This window comes from Chelonoidis abingdonii, chromosome 3 (genome assembly GCF_003597395.2).
Source record: "Chelonoidis abingdonii isolate Lonesome George chromosome 3, CheloAbing_2.0, whole genome shotgun sequence".
Lineage (NCBI taxonomy): Eukaryota > Metazoa > Chordata > Testudines > Testudinidae > Chelonoidis > Chelonoidis abingdonii.
Genome location: NC_133771.1, coordinates 138751026 through 138768245, shown reverse-complemented (window position 1 = coordinate 138768245; position 17220 = coordinate 138751026). Strand labels below are relative to the sequence as shown.

General features: G+C 42.7%; 1 long non-coding RNA gene across 1 annotated transcript in view; it reads left to right on the top strand.

The window, feature by feature from the left end:
• Nucleotides 1–16957, top strand: part of LOC142046490 (uncharacterized) — a 46706-nt gene extending 29749 nt beyond the window's left edge. The window contains exons 2-3 of the long non-coding RNA XR_012655438.1: nt 9906–10043; nt 16117–16957. This is a non-coding gene — a long non-coding RNA (uncharacterized LOC142046490). The remainder of the gene's footprint in view (nt 1–9905; nt 10044–16116) is intronic.
• The last annotated feature ends 263 nt before the right edge of the window (nt 16958–17220 follow it).

Below are 17220 nucleotides of genomic sequence, written 5' to 3'. Positions count from 1 at the left end.
TAACAGTAGAAGACGGCAGATAGACAGTAGATCCCCAATGCTACAAGCAGCTAACACGCTTAACAGAATGCATGTGAGTAGGCCTATTGAGCTGAATGAGACTACCCAAGTGTGTGCATAAATATTTGAAGGATCATTCAAAACTGAACTGAGCCCTGACCTACACCACAGTTTTAGGCTGATGTAAATCACCTTGGGACAACTTGTTTTTGCATGTGTCTACACTGAAAACTATCTCCATCTAAAGTAAGCACCCCACAACGGCAACAGTAAAACCACCTCCCCGAATGGTGTGAAGCCATGATCGACCTACTGAGGTCACGGTGCGAACGTAGACACAGTGCAACCTGGGTCTACCCTAACAGTCCTCCAGTGGCTGTTTCACAATGCACCATTCCCTGTGAAAGTGACCAGTCGGGTAACAATTGTTAATTCCATTGTTCTGGGATCCTGGAGACCAGAAACTGTCCCCATCTTAAGTCCCACCCCCGTATTTTTAAAATGCCTTTTCTTGGTTACCCACCTTGGCAAGCACATCTATCAGTGATCTCTTGTTGAGTGCACTGCCCAACCGACTGTGCTGGCTTCAGGCACTAGACGTGCTCCTGCCTGGAGGAGACAGGAGATGCTGGATTGCCTCAGCCTGTGAGGAGAAGACGCTGTGCAAGCACATCTACGAACCAGCCATAGAAATGTGGACATCTGCAGACAAATTGCACAGGGGATGCAGGCAAAGGGCTATGACAGGGAACAGCTCCAGACCCAGAGAACACCACTGTGGCTGCCCATTAAAATGCTCTTTCAAAGCTTCTCTCAGCCATATAGCTCTATTCTGAGCTCTTTTAATAGCCCTTGTGACTGGCTCATCAAAAGACTTCGTTGATTGCTCCCCACACACCCCTAAAGAGGAGAATGGACAACACTCATCTCATCACAGCTTGAACTCTGGGGGGTGAGGATGAAAATCCCTGACAAGAAGAAATTGTTTATCCTTATGCTTCTTGGACATCACGGAGAGGGCAAGACTTCTAAGCATAAGCAAGGGATCCCCTGGCTATTTGGCTTGGATTAGCTCTAAAGAACACACAGAGCTAGCACATTACAGCAACTGCAACTACTTTTTGAAACGATAGACTAACTCATTTGTGTGTGTATGTTCCCTTGCTTTAACCTTGTAAATAACTCCTTTCTTTTCTTAGTGAATAAATCTTTAGAAAGTTTATTATAGGATTGGCTACAAGCATTGCGTTTGGTGTGTGATCGGAGGTACAATCGACCTGGTGTAAGTGACTAGTACTTTGAGACTGGAAGTAACCTGAATATTATTGTGATTTTTGGTGTAAGGGATCATCTATCACAAAGGCAAGTTTGTCTGGGTGGCAAGATAGACAGGAGTATCCACTAAAGCTGTTCTAGCACTTCAGGAGTTCACACTTGATATTTGATTGGTGAAATCTAAGTATGGAAATCACAACCAGTTTGGGGTTCATGCTTTGGTTTGTAGCAAGCTGCCCTGAGGTTGGTACTTGTGTTTGTGAGCCAGTCCAGATGGCAGGCTTCCACTCACTTCTCCACTATCAATCCAGCTCTCATTCTGGGGTCCCTGTCCTGGAGGGCTGGGGTGAACTCAGCACCTGGATCTGGAAATGTGGTCTTGCACATCCAAAATTTCTGCAGCTACTGCTCATCATCCTAAACCTGCATTATGATGCAATCCCACCAATCGGTGCTCATTTCTCAGGCCCAGAAGTGGCACTCCACCATCTGCAGCTGATCCATGAATGCCACCAACAACCTTGAATTGTTTTTTTGCTATGTCCCTCAGAAAGCTATCCTCAAATAAATCATCATGTTCCTCACTGTTGCGGTGCTTTCTTCAGGTCTGCAAATACTGGAGGATTGTGCATCCAGTATTTGCAACATTCATAGGAATAGTGAAGTGCTCTACGGGCTCCAAGCTTCTGTCAAAAATAGTGGACACCAAAAAGTGCTGTGCTGGTTTGTGAGATTTAAAAAGAAAGGCATGAAAATTGTGGGATGTAGAGACATTTTGGGATGGAGAAAACTGTTTGCTGGGCACTTGACTCCTAGCTCCCACATATCCCTGAATGAGTCTTGTCTATCCCATGACACGTTTAAAAAAAAATCCCAAAAGGTATCATGCCTGATGGTGGCACTCGGCACATTGGAATGCCTACTTGTGATGCACACTTTGCATTGACACAAGCACTCCTGGTGAGTGCACATAGCACAGATGCAAGCAGCCAAGTATACTTACATATGAGCAATATATTAACTTTGGCAGGTGTATGCTGACATAACTTGTGTCAAAGAAAGTTTGTAGCACAGACGTGGTCTTATAAACAAGACATTTCTGCGGAGCCGCTTAAGATTTGGTTTGTGCATAAAAGGAAACAAGTTTCTGAGGTGCCAGTGGTCCTAATAACTCCCTCTCTAGAGCGTATATAGCTTCACTCAGGCCTGGTCTACACTGGGGGGGTGGGGTTGATGTAAGATATGCAACTTCAGCTACGGGAATACCGTAGCTGGAGTCGACATATCTTATTTTGACTTACCTCCCGTCCTCACGGTGCGGGCTAGACAGCCACAGCTCCCCTGTTGACTCCGCTACCACTGCTCACTCTGGTGGAGTTCCGGAGTCAACGGGAGTGCATTGGGGATTGATATATCGCGTCTAGATGAGACGCAATATATCGATCCCTGATAAATCGATCACTACCCGCTGATATGGCGGGTAGTCTGGATATACCTTCAGTGTCAAATTCAATCCTGTGCATGTGTTCCATATGGGTGGACTCTTGCAAGAGTATGGAGTCCCATTGACACCAGTGAGTTCTGCCTGGGCAGATGGGTCCACCCACACAATAAGTTACAGTACCGGGAATCTCACAGCTTCCACCCCAAATGTAAACCTGTATAGATATGTGTACCATATTTATTACCAAACTATAGGCAAGGCTTCAGAGGCCAGGCTTGACTTCTGGCTCCAAATATTTATAAATTTACTCAAAAGTTACCTTTTTGAGATTAAATTGATCATGTTAGTTCTCAGCTCAAAGGCGAACTGTTTATATGTGTGTTTGAGGAAAAGCTGTTAATTTTGATCTGAGTTACCATTGCAAAGAAATTTCATGCTTCAAAAATACTAGCATTCGGATAACTCAAAGATGGTTTTGCTTGATAAAACTCCTAACTTGATATTGACACAAAAAATACATGTTTTCCTTCAATCACCACAATACTGTCAAATCAGACGTGTGGGCCTATCAATATGCAGGGCCATATTGGAAGACCAAGTATGAACACTTCTGTATGTAGAGTTTGGATTCAAACTGATACTCCTGTACTCCTTACTTTAAAGTCAGCTAAGTGGGAGTTTGATTTTTCAGTTAACAGCAAGCATTAATTTTAATTTTAAAAATAGAGTACAGAATAGAGCAATTTATTTCACTGTGCTGTTGTTTTGTGCATGATAGTAGAATTACTGATAATTAGCACCCAGGAGTAATTAATGAAAAGTACACATGCCTTGATAAGATCTTGGGTAACTATTGAGAGTATACAAAAGAGTTGTTCATAACACAGACTAACAGTTACTTAAATCTTTAGAGCAGTTTTTGAAAGGCTGAATCCATTTCAGTAAATGTATTTGAAATATTCATGTGACAATGAATAATCTAGTCACAGGTGTCTAATACATGCATATTTGCACAAAAGAAAGAAATCAGAAGGGAACAGAAACAGTCACTCCTCCTCCTTTGTAGAGAATATATTCTTAAATCAGTAATAATAGGAGACATACTGCTGAACCTGGTAGTTTAGCTTGGGAAATATGGAACAGCTCAATGCTAAATCATCATCATACTTGAAAGACTATTTGGAGTGTATACATGAGTAACAATGCTACAGTTCTGAGTAAGCATGGCCTATGGCATTTTACACAGAGTTCTTCAGATTAGAACTCTGGCAATTAGCTCCTGTAAAATTCTGGAAAATAGAATCCAGGTCTGGGTTTCCATTCATTCAGCAGGTTATGTAGGGCTCCCAGAAGCCTCCTTTAAAAGTCATAGCTCTGTAATACTAAACAGAGAAACAAATATAAGGCAGTGTCAGAAGCAGTATAAAGGGGAAGGGTAGGTTCAAGGTGTTTAAAAAAATTGAAAAAAGAGTCTCTAAAAGTCCTGTTGCTTCTAAGAGAAGATGGGAATCCAGAAGACCAACAACCATAGAAAACTGAAGGCTTAAAATGCTGAAAGGGTCCTTATAATGAGCTTGTCTTCCAAGTGGGCTTTGAGAACTTGTATGGCTCTAATATACATCAAAAATATCCCACAATCCTATAGGCTGACTCTTTGTCCTCTGGACAGTCATGTTTTACCACACTGCACCACCAACAAAGGTCTAGAGTGGCCACATTTTGGGAAGGAACTAGGAAGTGTGGGATGGACTCAAGCCTGCACAATGCATTGGAGAGGCTGGAGCCCTAGGTTGGGACCCAGGGTTCAACAATTCCTAAACTGGGGTTACAAATGAGTATAGATGCTCAAGCTCTAGGTTAACAAACCCAGGGTCTGCTATCTTGTGTTCTTCTAACCCTGAGCTGACATTACAGTGTAAACAAACTCCTTGGGCTCGGCAATGCCTAACTCCTAGGGACCCTGCTGCCTAGCAGAATTCTTAGCCCTAAATCAGCCACTTTGGCTCTCCATACAGGGCTTGGGGACAGTTAGGTGCCTAAGGGTATGTCTACAGTACCTGCTGGATCGGCAGGTAGTGATCGATCTATTGAGAATCGATTTATGTCGTGTAAACATGATAAAATCGATCCCTGATCGCGCTGCTGTCGACTCTGGAACTCCACTGCAGTGGGAGGTGGAAGCGGAGTTGATGGGGGAGCGGCAGCAGTTGACTCACCGCCATCCTCATGGCCAGGTAAATCAACCTAAGATACGCCAACTTCAGCTTTGCTCTTTGTGTAGCTGAAGTCGTGCATTTTAGGTCGACCCTCCCCCCTCAAGTATAGACCTAGCCTAAGAAAGGGATTCTCAAGGCAGCAAGCTGAGCAGGGAGCTGCCTAAGCTAGCCAGGAGAGAAATGCAGAGGAAAAGGTCAGGGTTTAGGCATGTAAATACCTTTGAGGATCTGGGCTTAACTCCCATTGATCTGGGAGGGAGATCCCCACCCCAAAATAGTCAGTAGCCTGGTGGTTAGGAAAAGGTGCAACTCCATATCAGACAGAGCAGGATTTGAATCTGGGTCTCTTATATCAGTACCCTAACCACTGGGCTATTTGTTAACATGGGGATGGACAGAGACACAACCTTGCTGACCTCTGGCTATCTTTTGTGCAGGGCCTGATCCTGTAGGCATGTTCTGAGCACATCTAGGGGATCAGCCCCTGCTGGGGAGATAGGATGGGAACATCTAGCTTGAGAGTCCTGCCAGGGCTTTGGCAGAGTGTGGACCAAATTGTTAGCTGTGGGGGTGTCATCAGGATTTAGATGGCTTTGTGCATGTTCTCCGGCAGAAATTTACATGCCCAGGAATTAGGCGCCTACAGGGTTAGGTGGCACTTTTGTGAATGTCAGTGGCCCCTAAATGTTGAGTGCCAAAGAGGCAGTTAGCTGCCTGGGCACCTTTGTGAATCTAGCTCCTGGTTTCTAATGGAGAGATATCAGACCTGATTTACCCAACAGGGCAATTTAAATATAAAACAGACTATAGTTTAAGTGCCTCCCTTGCCAGAGATAACAAGCCACTACATCTTCAGTCAATGTAGAGAAACTAGATCTTGGGCCAAAGAAAGCCTAGGAAAACTTTATTTTCCATTTCTTTCCCTCACCTGTTGTGAATGAAGATTCCAAACAGGCGGCTCTAGACACTTTGCTGCCCCAAGCACGGAGGGTCCGCCGAAGCCGCAGGAACGCCCGCAGGCAAGCTGCCAAAGGCACCCTGCCTGCCGCCCTAGCAGCGACCAGCAGAGCGCCCCCACGGCTTGCTGCTCCAGGCACACAGTCACCCAAACTCACTATGGCAAGATTTTCAAAAGTGACATTCTTTATCTTGCTCTTTTTCTGTTTAAAAGTGCTTAGGTATAATAATAGATTCCATACAAACTCCTGAAGTAGATAGACATAAATATATCAATTACTGAATATTTGTAGTTTGAAGAAGGAAACAGTGGAAACTCACCAAAAGAACTAGAAAGAAAGAAGTTGGAGGCACTTTTCAGGAATCATTCAATAGCACCAGCTTCAGGTGTCCTCATTTGGATCCTGATAGTACAAAGCATCTTTTTTTGCTGTTTGTTGATCTTTTTTATATTGTAAAATCTTTGGTGGCAGGAACTGCCTTTTATTCTTCAGTGCTTAGCATAAGATGCTACCATAATACAAATAAGAACCCTTGGTTTGGGGATGAAGAGAAGAGTCTATAATTGGAGGATTCTTGATTTAGACAGACTGACACAATAAGAGCTCTAAAGGGAATTGAGTAAACTTAAGAAACTGGAGCTATGGGGATTGTGTTGCCCTAATTTGCAGTCAGGGAACAAGAGGGCCGGTCTCTTCACAAAAGTCAATATTGAAACTGGATGTGAATCAGGAGAATCTTGTTCTGATCTTTAATTCAAATACGTTTACCATGACTCCATAAAGTGTGGAGCACAGAGAGAAGAATGTAAAGAGATTGTGGGCTGGAGCTTGTTAACAGCAAATTAATGGATTGTGGTAGGTGTGTTGCAGTGTTGTGAAGTGAAGTGAAAGAAGTGTTCCATTCCTTGTATGGGCATTTAACAAACCCACCCATGCTACTAGAAATGGAACACAGAATCCAGTACAAAGAGGTTACACTAACAACAATTTATATTTATAAAATTCTTCACTTATTAATCTAATTTACCTTTGACCATTTATAATTTTTGCCTTTTCCATTTCAGTCATATCAGGCAATTAAAAACAGGCTGGTTAATTTAACTTTTGTACCCTGACAGTTTCTAGCCAATAGGGCTGGTCAAAATATTTCTAAATACATAATGTTGACAGTTTCTCATTGAAATTTCAAATTTTGACAAAGTTCAACAATTGTGAACTTTTAAATCCATTTTTAAGCAGGTATGAGAGTCATTTTTATTGTTTGGTTGTGATCTAGAAGAACCCTGGTATGCCCATGTTCACACCTTCACAGAGAAATGTTTAAATACATTTGATAAAATGGTGTACTATTAATTTTTTCAAAGCATCATGAAAACAGACATCACCTCTCCCTCTATTAGAATAAAAATCTAAATTGTGGGCCTTAAACTTGGACCAAACTTGAAAGTGGTCCAATAAAAGGTATTATTACCTCAACCATCTTGTCTCTCTAATATCCTGGGACTGACACAGCTACAACTACACCGTATAATGCACCTTAAGCAATTAGAGCTAATGCACTATATCCGATTGACTGTTTGGTAATTTTTACCAGTTTCCATGAATCACTTGGTAAAAGCATTTTTCAAAGCTTTAGACATTCCACTAAACCATTGATACAGATGCAATCCATTTGAATTAGCACTTTTAAACTATGTACATTTCTTACTGTTAAATAAGACAGTTTTGAATGAAATAGTTGAATACCCTTGTTTGCAAGCCATCTAGACGTCAGGCAGCAGCAATGCAATGCAGAATATGCCTGAAGAAGGAAACTTTATGATTGATGTATATTTCAGTAATTCGTGTTCTCTGTATATGGTAATCAGTGACCTATGTTGCTAATTTAATATCAAAGCAAAGATTAAATGTATGAACCACAAGTGACAAACCCAAATGAAGTATACAAATATGTTTATCATAATTAGGTATTGGTTGATATCCTTTTCTTTCAGGAATCTGGAGGTTGCAGAGGTTAAAACAACACATCTGCTATATTTAGACTAAAGTGTGTGTTTTTCATCTTTATCTTGAGGATCTGAAAAGTAGCTTGTCATGTGGTAGAGATATATGTTTGCTGATGCTTAAAGTAAAGCGCAGTGCTAGATTTAACCAAACCAGCCTTTGAAGTGCTTTTAGATTGAGTGACATAGATTTTGCCTGTCTGCTCTTGAAAATTATTTGTAGTGTTGGAATTTATCTTTGCTTTTTTCTTTATTTAATTTATACACTGCTAGAAGTGTGTTTGACCTGAAAGTCTGTTTGATGACAGAACTTTCCATCTAAAGCCTGTTAAGATAGATAGGTAGACAACTGGTTTTCTGCCTGCATTTCATTTTAGTGCTAGACAAACCATATGTACAGCAAGCCCAGTTCTCTCTTGGTGAAGTGTTCAGAATTTTTGAGTCAAGAGAAAATATCAACCTCCTACACTCCAAGAGGAGTGGATTTGAAAGATCAATGCTGGATTTGAATGTGCATTTTTAAAAGAAGGCACCAGGTATCTGAAGCAGAACAGAACTTATAACCATGAAAGAGAGTGGTACTGATTATTTTCTGTAGTACCTCTGCTTCTACTCCATGGCGCCAACTATGGGTGTAAGTATTTTTCTGAATAGAGTTGGAGCTAAGAGATGTACTTAAGTGGTCTGCTGAATCAGGGTCTTCTTGCAGACAAAGAAGCAGCAAGAAGTAACGCAGGCTATCAGAAAAGGATCTTGCTACCAATTAATGTAGAGCAACCTGACCTTGTCAGAGCTGGTTGCTAACCAGTTAGTAATTACAAATTTAAAACATCTTGACCAAACCCAAACTATTTTAGGCACTTGACCCAATCTAAACTGGATAATGGCTGAGCACTGGAGCAGCAGAAGCTATTGCAATCTCAGGCACTGCCAATGAACATGGAATTCTGTAGACTGCAGGGAGGGAGGGTGGGTGACTATTAAAACTGACAGATGGGAGACAGCTTTGCCTGTCATTTCATGACTTCTCAAAGTAAAAAATTTACATTTTCATTATCTACTGTAATCATTTCTGCTGCCCCAGAATCTCTACTCATAGTTATGAGTAATTTAACTACATGTGTCTCAGACGCTTGTACACAGCCTAGCGATTTTATTATTCTGTTGATTTTTTAATTTAGGATTATGTCCTTGTAATAAATGTTTACATGATGCAATAAATGCAGAGCATAATCTCTGGCTATGTGAAACTAGCTATAATTCTATAAAGAAAATAACTTAATCAGGAAAACATTAAGCTTGATCAGGGCTGGATTAAATCTCCTGTGGGCCCAGGGCTATTAGATTTTGTGGGGTTCCTGTAGTCAAGTCTTTTTCCTGGGAGAGAGTTTGGTGCAGGAAGGGGCTGGGGCAGGGGATTGGGATGCAGGAGGGAGTGCGGGGTTTGGGAGGGAGTTTGGGTGTAGGATGGGGAGGGGGGACCTCAGGGCAGATAGGGGGAGCTACCAGCCCTGGGGGGTGGGGGGCTCAGGGCAGAGTTATGGGGGGAGGCTCAAGATGGAAGTTTCGCCTAGGTCGCAAAACATCCTTGTACCGACCCTGGTTACAGCAAGGTATGACAGTTCTCTGAGTCTCAGTTTACTGCAGACACACATTATTCAGGGCAGTGGTTCCCAAATAGTCTGTAAAACATTGGTGGCACATGGAGTATTTGTTGGTGAACTGTCGAAAGCTGGCATATGATGCTGGCTTCTCCTCCTTGTTCCCAGAAATGAAAGAACACTTTTTTAAAAATGGAGGGTCCAACTGATACCACTCAGAGTGAGTGAGGGTAATTTACGTTGTGAAGGGTCCCACTGATTTCAGCAGAGCTGTTCATAGAGTGAGGTACTACTCATTGTGAGTAAGGCTGGCAGAATCTGATCATCAGTGATTAAAACAGACATATTCTGATGAATATGGGATGCTCAGTAATGCATAATGGTTTGTATCCCCAAATGTGGTTTAGGTACTTCCCCACAGAAATACAGTCACATCTATGATTGCAAGCCATGAAGGTTGAATGGGTCTGATTGATGAACAGTGGAGCAACCATCACAGGGACAGTCTCCTAGATGGCCTGGCAAGCCCACTGGGAAAAACCAATGTAAGTCAGAAGGAAGACTTCACACCTGGGCCCTGTAACAAAGACATCATAGAGAAATATGGTAACTGGGCTGATATATGCACAGGGAAGGTGGGAATTTAGATACAGTCCCTGAGAGAGTTTCTGGGAGACAGAGACTAGGCTGCATCCCAAGAGGTCCTTGGCTTCCTAAAATAATTGAAGCTAGTTCCGTTCTAGTAACTTAAGAGGAAACCCTACCTAACTTAGCTTGTAGCTAAATGTAAGATTAGATGAGATTCAATATACTTGCTGGGTGTTTGTTGTTTTACGTCTTTTCTCTAACATTTTGTTCCAAGGGCTAAACAACTCTTGGTTTTAAGATGGCTGTTAGTCAATACATTAATAGTCACAGGTTCCCAAATTGAGGAAATATAGATGCCCCAAAGCCAGTCAGACCCACAGTGTAATTAGGACCTGATATACAAAGAGTACGTATAGCTAGGTCTCGGTTTAAGAATGGAAGCATAATGTGATTTCATCCCAAGCCCGGTAAAGGCCAGAGGTCCAAGATCTGAGGTGGGTGCTCTCAGAGGCGGCAGAGGTACAGCTACTCCTGAAACCATAACACAGACTATGAGCAAGAACAGATTGTTCCGTAGTCTCTGGCTTACTGGTTTCTCTCTAGGTACCAGTGAATAAGTTGAATTCTCTGCAGAACTACATGATAAACATGAGAAAAATTGGATTGTGCTTATGTCAGATAGCAGAGCTAGATTAGAAGGGACAAAACCTTGATTTTACTTCATTCATTTTATCGTATAGTGTAATTAGAAAATTTAATTTCCTTCTTATGATTGCAAAGCTTATTGTAATACATTTTGCAAGTATTATCACAGTCTCATAATTCAATCCTTGCTGCATATTTTTTTTACTTTATATTGAACATGAGTTGAATTCAGATACAAAACTTCATGTTTTTGTTAGTCTATAATGATACTGAATTAGAACCTGTAAAGACAAATCTCAAGTCTAAAATGTACCCACATCAGTTTTTTCCCCCTCAGCCTTTTGATTAGGAAATGCTATGCAACTTATCCGTGGTGAGATCTAATCAGAAAGCAATGCCAATAGCTATGAGCCTCATACAGTTCTGCCCATATATTTATACACATTTTCAAAAGGAAAAGAGTCTCCTCATTCATTGAAGTATAAGGGAAGATTCTTCCCTGGAGTTCATTTGCGGTATCTAGCCCTTACTCTGTTTTATCACATTGCAATAGGGACTGGATCTTGCATTTCTTATGTGCTCAAAACTCACATCCAAATGGGTGGGTGTTTTGGGTGTCTAAGGCATGTCAGAAAAGTAAGTTCTAATAATTGTTTACTTCTAATCCCCTGAAGGATTAATCATAAGCAAGGCCAGAGAAGTTTTGGTGAAGGTTGTCTTACCACTCTTCTGTGCCATCCTCTGGCTCAGTGTTTCTCAATGGACTGGTCCGTGGACCAGCGCCAGTCCCTGAGATCTCCCTGACACAGTTTTGGAAGGCAGCAAGGCAGTCTCCATATCAAAAAGGTGGAGAAACACTACCCCTAACTTACTCGCCTTTTTAAATTTCAGATGTAGACAGAGCCAGTGAAGAACCAGAGAACTGCATTTTCATGACCCTTGCTCGGTTACTCCAAACTCACCATGGCCAAGACCGAACTCAACCTTTTACTTCTCGCCTCTTATGTCCCTCTGCATTTAGGAAGTGACTAAACGCTATTGCTTTTTCTGCCACATTTTTTAAAGAAGTGCTTTCATAGCCATCTTGATGCCTATATCACTTGTCCATACCCTGATCTCTTCCTCTATGACTGCCGCAACCTCAATCCCCTCACCCTTCAGTCCACCCAAAATACTTTTGTCAAAATAATTTCTCAATTGCCACTTATGTCACATCCCACCTCCCTTTGATTCCTTCCACTTGCTCCAGACCACATTGCATGTTGAAGTTCTTGTCTACCCCCTCCCCTTTTTTTTAAACTAGTGAGACAAGTATCTGTTACTGGGATGCTCTAGCATTTATTACAGAGCACGGCACAATCTATTTTAGGGTTTTCTCTAGAGACAGAAACTCTGATTCAGCAAAGCACTTAAACATGTGTTTAACTATGAGAACAATTTTGAGGCTTTTTGGGACTTAAACATATGGTTAATTGCTTTGCTGAATCAGTGCCTGTGTGACTATCCTGCCAATGAGGCAAATGAGCATATGGAACTTCTAGAGCTTGCAGTTCAGATCTGAGAGGGACAATAAGTCACTCTTTGGTCTTGCAAGTGGGTTCTCTGCATCTCCTCTGCTTCTGTTAAATGCACAGATGTTCAACTTGTTACCATTTCCAAGATTAGACTTTTAAGGCATCACATTACTGATCCTCAACCTACAACTGACCATGTCTCCTACCATTCTCTGTTCCAGTGATGTCAACTGCCTTCATTTGTTTCACCTACTTGGAAACCCCCAGGCCTCTTTTCATGTTGCCTATCTGTGTATGATGCTCTCCCTTAAATCTGGTCACCAGGCCAAAGTTTCTTCATTCAAATCTCTCAAAAAATTCACTTCTTCAGTGTCTCCTATTGTATAGAGGAAGTGAGTTCATGCAACTAAGATATCTACTATCTGAACAAGAGGTGTAGAGTGCCTTATCTGAATAATCAGATTTTATTTCTGTAACCTTTGTCTTTCCTTTGTTATTGTCCCACTTGATTTGATTTCTTGTCCTCTCTTGTTCTGTCACATCTGAATTAGTTTATATGCCCTTTTGGGTAGAGATCAGCTCTATATATTTCTCTGAGGTGTGTAACAAAGGATAAGGTGCTCAAAAATTAGAAAGTAAAAGGCAGATCTGCTAATATGCTTTACCTAATAGCAAAATGCTTTTGTTTAAAATCAATGTGTACAATAGCTAGGAACTTTTTAGGATTAGGGAAAAAAAAAGTCACCCACCTTAAGCTCTTGGTTTGACTTCTCCCTCATGGAAAAACCAATTATTTTTATTCCTAGATCTGTGAAGTTCTCTGCAACATAAGCTCTTAGTAGATTGCTTAAAATCCAAGAGGGAAATCAATCTAACACATTCATTCAACTCCAACCATGACTCACTGGGTGAGCTTACAATATCTGAACTCTCTGGGATCCACGCAAAGACTCTTTCTAAACATTTCACAAACTTAACCCAGTCAAAAAGGCAACTGTTAGTTTTGACAAAAACTTAATTCCAGAGCCAAAACAGCAACAAAAAACAACAAGACTTTGTTAGGTTGTTTTACTCCTTTACTACTGAAACCCATACCACAAATTATAGGCAATGTCTCTTTATATAGTGTGATGAGGCAAGGCCAGATACAGTAAAGTACTGAGAAACAGGTGTGTTAGCCCCAGGCTAAACAAATCCCTAGGACCATGGTAACCAAATGGCAGTTGCTCCAGGTTAATCAAGGCACCTGGGGCCAATTAAGATCTTTCTAGAAGACAGTGGAGATAGCTACTTTAATTTTAGACACCTGCAGCCAATCAAGGCAGGCTAATCAGGGCACCTGGGTTTAAAAAGGAGCTCACTCCGTCAGGCGAGGAGTATCTATTGGGTTTTCCGGGAAGTGGGCTTTGCGAAGCCCCCCACTGCTAAAGGATCCTCCCCCAGCCTAAGGGAGGACCCACAGGACACAGAAGCCCACTGATTACGGGGGACAACTAATAAAAGAACAGGGACGGATGTGGTCAGGGGTCATAAGAAGGGAGGCCTGACGGGACACCGAGCAGAGAACCCCGGACAGCGCCCACTGCTCCTCGAAGGCGTCAAGGGAGCCAGTGTGTCCGCCCAGAGGAACTCCGCCCGGATACGTGAACGGACCAGGGACAGAAAACAAGCCCCACAGTCACCAGAGTCTCCATCAGCCAACCTCCTTCCCTGGTCGTGTAGATGATTTTTTTAGCCAGGGCGAGGAGGGGTTGACCAGCAGGTCCCGGGACTTCTGGGGCCACGGATAGGGAGTGCGTAGACGATCAGGCGGAGTAGGGAGGGATAGAGCATGCACACGCACGATTGAGGAGGACAGACAAGCATTATCAGACACCAGGAGGAAGGTCCTGTGGTGAGAGATAAAGAAGGTGTTTGGAGGAGGCCATGGAGAAGTAGCCCAGGGAGTTGTAGCTGTCATGCGCCTGTTCAGGAGGCACTATAGACAGCTGTGATCCACAGGGCCCTGGGCTGGAACCCGGAGTAGAGGGTGGGCCTGGGTTCCCCCCAAACCTCCAACTCCAGATCAGAACGGAGGAGCTGACCCAGACTGTGGGTTCACAAGAGGGGAAGATACTGAGGTGAGCAAATCTGCCAATAAGCGCAGGACCCACCAAGGCAGACGAGGAACTTTGTCAGCAACAGGCAATCTGAGATTTTTGTTTCCTCATTGATTACTTTAAATAGCATCTTCAGGTTGCTATTGGTAATTAATTAGAATCTTGAAATACAGGATTATGCTGCATAATAAACAAGAATAAACATCACAGTATTAAGCAATAATTACATTTTTCCTTATATGTCACTTAACCAGATCAGGGGTTGGCAACTTGTGGCATGGTGTCCAAAGACAGCACGCTAGCAGATTTTTAGTGGCACTCTGCTGCCAGTTTGAGTCCCAGCCGCTGACTCCGTTCAGCCTGCTGCCTGCAGGATGAATGGAACCCTGGGTCAGAAGCAGGCTGAGCAGGGGATGGTGGCCAGGTTCCGGCTGGCAGGAGCCGGTGGACAGAACCCCAGACAGTCAGCGGGCTGAGCCACTCAGCCCACTGCCAGTCTGGGGTTCCATCCGCTGGCCCCGCTCAGCCTGCTGACAGTCTGGGGTTCTGGCCACTGGCCCCTTGCCAGCCGGGGTCCTGGCCCCCAGCCCTGCTCAGCTGCTGCCGGCCTAGGATACCACTCTCCTCACTTCACTACACTTATTTACTTTACATACATAATAGTTTAAATATATATATAGACATATAGAGAGACCTTCTAAAAACATTAAATGTATTACTGTCACACAAAACCTTAAATTACAGTGGATAAATAAGACTTGGCACCCACTTCTGAAAGGTTGCTGACCCTGATCTAGATGGTCCCAACATTCCAGGACCCAACAAGGAATTTGGACTCTTTCAAACTGGGGTGGGGGGGGGGGTGGGAGAGAGAAAACTACATCTCTACCCCGATATAAAGCTGTCCTCAGGAGCCAAAAAAACCTTACCGTGTTATAGGTGAAACCATGTTATATCGAACTTGCTTTGATCCGCCAGAGTGCACAGCTTTTCTGCATAATATCTGAATTCATGTTATATCGGGTCGCGTTATATCAGGGTAAAGGTGTATTCTTAGAAGAGAACCACAGGATCTTACTGAATATGGATCAATGTGCTAACTCACAAAGATCAAGAGGGAATACTGATGGCGGTCTGCTGAATCACATCAGAGAGCTAGATGAGTTATTGAAAAAAAGATGTTGAAAAATTGGAAAAGGTGCAGAAGAGAGCCACAAAAAAGCCTTGAGGGCTGGAGAAAATGCCTGACAGTGAGAGATTTGAGAGTTCTATCTGTTTAGTTCAGGGGTGCCCACCTGTGGCTCCGGAGCCATATGCAGCTCTTCAGAGGTTTATATGTGGCTCCTTGTACAGGCACCAACTCCAGGGCTGGAGCTACAGGCACCAACTTTCCAATCTGCTAGGTGGTGCTCAACCCCTGGCTCTGCCACAGGCCCTGCCCCCACTCCACCCCTTCCCACCCTCTCTCCTGAGCCTGCCGTGCCCTTGCTCCTCCTACTCCTCCCCCCCCCACCCCGAGACCCTTCTGCATACCACGAAACAGCTGATCGGGAGGTACGGGCAGGGAGGCACTGATCAGTGGGGCTGCCGGTGGGTGGGAGGTGCTGGGAGTGTTGTGGGGGGAGCTGATTGGGGGGCTGCTGACATATTACTGTGGCTGTTTAGCAATGTACATTGGTAAATTCTGGCTCCTTCTCAGGCTCAGGCTGGCCAGCCTGGCTTAGTTCAAAGATTTAGAGGTGACTTCATTACAGTGGATAGTATCTTCACAGGGAGAAAATACCAGGTATTCAAGGGCTTTTTGATCTGAAAAAAGAAAAGCACAACAAGGACCGATGGCTGGAAGCTGAAGCCAAACAAATTTTAATCAGAACTAAGACACAAATTTTTAACAGTGCAGTCGATTAATCATTGAAACAAAACTACCATGGGAGGTGGTTATGTGAAGACATGAAGCAATGGAGAATCCAAGACTGGATGCTTTTCTGGAAGATATGCTTTGGTCAGCACATGAGTTATGGGGCTCAAACAGGGGTAATTGGATGGCATGGAATGAACTGTGATATGCAGGAGTTCAGACTAATGGTCCCTTCTGGATTTAAAAAACTATGAGATTAAATTAGAATTCCCCCTAGCCCTGACCCCTGCCTTTTCTCTCTTCATCGTCATTTCCAGTCGTATAATTTTGTTTCCCTTTTTTTGTTTACATAAAGTCCAATGCTTCCGTGCCTTCAATAATGATTATTTAAAATCTAAAAAATTAAAAATTCCAAATGGGATATTCCAGCAAACAGTTAAAAATAAAACTGGTATTTGTCCATTGGTCACTTTTGACTACTGAATAGGACTGTATCTAGAAAACTGCATAGAGGTTGCTAGAGGAACATTAAGAGGAGGAAGGAGTTAATTGAATGAAAGGTCTGCTTCAGGTGAAGCTCAAGCTAAATAAGGGTTCTTTTAGGTTGGCTTTTTTAGCCAATTTAGAGAAGATTCCTGTAGAATGCAGTAAGGATGAATCCAAAACTTTCTATAGAAGTTATTACTAGAAATCTACTGAAATGTCTATAATGTTCTTGAACCATTCTGCAGTATTACTGAATTATATTCCTGCCATAGATTCCTATAGAAATAGTATTCGTCATTCTTTTCTACAATGATTAGAGTAGATAGTGTTCTCTGTTGCTATGTAGGAAAGCAAAGTTGATGCATCTGAAGAAGTGGGTTTTTTTACCCACAAAAGCTTGTGCCCAAATAAATCTGTTAGTTTTTAAGGTGCCACCAGACTCCTTTTTGTTAAAGTTGAAGTAGTGAGTTTTACATTTGGAACTAAGAAACCTCCATTCAAGGTTACTGCAAAGGACAGTTCTACAATTCAG